Genomic DNA, 4,286 nt, shown 5'->3' on the forward strand with positions numbered 1-4,286 from the left:
CTCCCAAAATCTAGTGGAACTGAGTCATAAGCTCTATAGAGTATTCTAAGACATCTACTACAAGACTGTCTAATAAAGGAAATAACATAAATAGGAAGATAACGGAAGGTAACTCCGAGGCCTGCGGACGTCGGGCGGGTTTACCTTGAAATCTCCTGAAAGTAGCTGACCAATCAATCTCTAGCGTCCAGCACGGGCATACGCACCTGGATCTGCACAAAAGATGTGCAGACGTGTAGTATGGGTACACCACAATGGTACCCAGTAAGTATCAAGCCAAACCTCGATAGAGTAGTGACGATACTAGGTCAAGACACCTACTAGAATAAGATAAACGAAACAAAATATATAACGGGAAATAATGGAAAGTGGAGAAACGAATGATAACAAAGCAACTTAGTAACGTAAACTAATGACAGAATTGTAAGCAACAAGACAACAAGGAGGAAGCAAATAATGAGAACCACAAATAATCAAACACGGACAAAACTGGTAAGACAAGGAAGAGTATAAGCAACAAGAACTGTTCAACCAATAACTCTTTTCAATATGAAATGCACAACAAGAATCACAACCGAGGTATCGCCCTCGTATTCACATTTCACAATTTCAATCACAATCTTTCCTTATATCATCGTGTGAGCCTTACATTTAGTTATGAAATCATTTTTTTCGAAGTAACTACATGCATTTTAGCCCACCTTATCTCACTGCGTGGCTTCAAGTAGTTCCCCTACTCGCAACACGTGTATCAAGCCCACCTTATCTCACCGCATGCGTATCAACGCCTAGACTTATACCACCTCATGCGTATCAATATCACAACATAATCATAAGTCACACCACAAGTGCGCATATACCACAACTTGCCAAAAGAATCAACAATACCAATGTTTCCACAACAAATTGCCCATGGCTCAACCACAATGTGTACAAGAATCTAAACAATAACAAAATAAATGTGAATCGCTCAACAAGAAATATATCTCAACAATTAACAACTTCACCTCAATGTGATAACGACTTTTACAACTTCAACACTAATAACTCAACAAGAAGATATTCCACAAAATAACAACTTCAAGTAAAAATAATTCAATAATTTAAGAGGTAACAAGACAATGAGGAATGCAATAACTTCAACTTAGGCATATCAGAGCAAAATAACTAGTAAGCGGTAGAACAAGTGTTAACAATGTCAAATAAAGCATGTAACAGTAGATTAACATATGTAAGAGTATCTTAACAATGAAGGATATAACATGTTATGACAATTCAATTAAAGGCATGAAAAGAGTCTAAATAACCTAAACTGGTCAATTATCACATATATCTCGTGTACCCACTCGTCACCTTACGTACACGACTTTCACATAACACAAATAGCACAATCAACTCAAATCCTAAGGGGTAGTCCCCCCCCATAAAGTTAGGCAAGATACTTACCTCACTAGGCCAAATCAACCCTCGAATATAGCATTTCCCCTAAAATTCGCCTCTACATGGCTCAAATCTAACAAAATGACTTAATAACATCAAATAATGCAAGGGGAAACAATTACAATAGATAAAGCTATGATCTTTACACTTTTCCCAAAAAGTCAACCCCGGGCTCGCTCGATCAAAACCCGGGTCCAAGGGTATATTCCGACTACCCATAACCCTACGAGTCCATATATGTATTTCGTTTTCAAATCCGAGTCCAAATCGACTCTCAAAACCCAATTCTTTATTTTTCAAAAACTTGACAAAATTTCCTAATTTTCCTCACCGATTCTCATAAATATGATGTTAAATCTAAGATATAATCATGAAATATAGTTGGAAATTGATTAGAATCACTTACCCAAAGTTTGTAGATGAAAATCTCCTCTCCAAATCGCCTCCTACCGAGCCTAGGGTTCTAAAACATGATAAAATGATATGAATTCCCGACTTTCTAACCTTTTGTTCAGTTGCAGGTGTCGCAATTGCGACAATTGCGAACCCTCACAATTGCGAAGGAAATATCGCAAATACGGCACTGACAACCTATGTGGAAAGTCGCAATTGCGACATGGGCTTCGCAATTGCGAAGCTTGCTTCCCTCGCAAAAGCAACAAATATTCGCAAATGCGAGACTACCCCAACCCATGTCAACTTCGCAATTGTGACTCAGGAATCGCAATTGCGATACTTGTGATCCCCCTGCTAAGTTCGCAATTGCGACGCTGGTGTTCGCAAATGCGATACCAGAGGCATCAGCACACTAGGAGTTCCATTTTCAGTCCAAACTACTCTGAAACGCGTCTGAAACTCATTCGAGCCCTCAGAGCTCCAAACCAAACATCCACACAAGTCTAAAAATATCATACGAACCTTCTCGCGTGATCACAATACAAAAATAAAATCTGGAACTACGAATCGGACACTAAAACGCATGAATTGCAAAGTAAAGTTCAAGAACTTCTAGAATTGCAACTAAGCGTCTGAATTCTATCAAATCAACTCCAAATGATACCAAATTTTGCAGACAAGTTCTAAATAGCATAATGGACATATTCCATGTCCCAAAACCGAATTCCGAACCCGATACCCAAAGTCAAATTATAGTCAAACTTCTAAACCTCAAATTGCCAATTTTCGACCAAAATAACACAATTCAACCTCCGAACCTCCGAATTCGATTCCGGGCATATGCCAAAGTCCAAAATCACTATATGAAGCTATCGGATCCATAAAACACTATTCCGAGGTCATTTCCCCAAAAGTCAAAGTTTGGTAAACATTTCTAACATAGGCTTCCAATCCAAGAACCAAAGGGTCTAAATCAACCCGAAACCTTTCCGGAATGAAACCAATCAACCCTGCAAGTCATAAAACAAAAATTACATATATGTGAAGCATCAAAAGGGGAAATGGGGTGCAATAACACAAAACAACCGGTCGGGTCATTACAGAGACATAGGTAAGGCCACCACCGCCTTTTCCTCAAAGGTTGCAAAAATCGAAAGATGATTCCAAGTACAAAGAGTTCTTAGATATCTTGATCCAGGTGCGTGTGAATCTACCTTTGGTAGAAGTGATGCAAGAAATTCCTAAATATGCCAAGTACCTGAGAGATATTGTGGCCAACAAAAGAAGGTTGACAGAATTTGAAATGGTTGCACTTACTGAGGAGTGCAGTGCTAGAGTACAGAGTAATCTCCCACCTAAGTTGAAGGATCCAGGTTGTTTCACCATTCTTTTGGCGATTGGAAAACACGAGGTTGGTAGAGCCATGTGCGATGTGGGAGCGAGCATTAGTTTGATGTCACTGTTAGTGTTCAAACAACTCGAATTGGGGGAACCTATGCCTACTACTATAACTCTATAACTAGAAGATCGGTCATTAGCAGTATTGTCACGACCCGTAATTCCCACCCTCGGGACCGTGATAGCACCTAATATTTCACTTGCTAGGCAAGCTAACGTTAGAATAGTTTTAAGCCATTTTTAATAAAACAATCAACTGACTCCAATTAAACTTAAACAACTGTATTAGAACTAAAAAAAGTGCGAAAAGCCATAATACCCAAAATATCTAAATACAACCTAGAACTAGTGTCACAAGTGCATGAGCTACTAGAATAGTACAGATAAGGGTCTGAATGAAAGTAAAGCTGTCTGAATGAAAATACACAGCTAAAATAAGGCAGAAGGGACTTCAGGGCTGCGAACACCAAGCAGCTATACCTTAAGTCTCCGTACCGATAGTCAACCCCTGACCGCCGTAGGGACCGACTCCAAAATATGCACCAGAAGTGCAGAGTGTAGTATGAGTACAACCGACCTCATGTACTCTGTAAGTGACGAGCCTAACCTCGACGAAGTAGTGACGAGGCTAAGGCGATCCACTTATAATAACTTGTACATAGTATAAAATAATGACATGAAAGGAAAATACGGGAACGAAATAAGGCAGTTAACTCATGAAAATAACTCAATCCTCAAAGAAAACCAGTAATACTAGAAATACAAATCCTTAGAGTCTCGCACGAAAGTTTTGAAGCCAACACAATACAATAAGGAATAGAAAACACATAAATTGTTGCAGCGCGCAACCCGATCCCACCGTACAACACTATCCTCCCTTATTCCACCATATAAATATCAATAATAATAAGTAAATATATGTTGCGGCATGCAACCCGATCCCATCATATAATCACAGTCAATATCATAGTTCACCCTTATTTCACCATATCAATCCACCCTTATTTCACTTATTGCGGCGTGCAACCCGATCCCACCATATCAATATAAAT

The sequence above is a fragment of the Nicotiana tabacum genome, chromosome 12 (genome assembly GCF_000715075.1).
Source record: "Nicotiana tabacum cultivar K326 chromosome 12, ASM71507v2, whole genome shotgun sequence".
Taxonomy (NCBI): Eukaryota; Viridiplantae; Streptophyta; class Magnoliopsida; order Solanales; family Solanaceae; genus Nicotiana; species Nicotiana tabacum.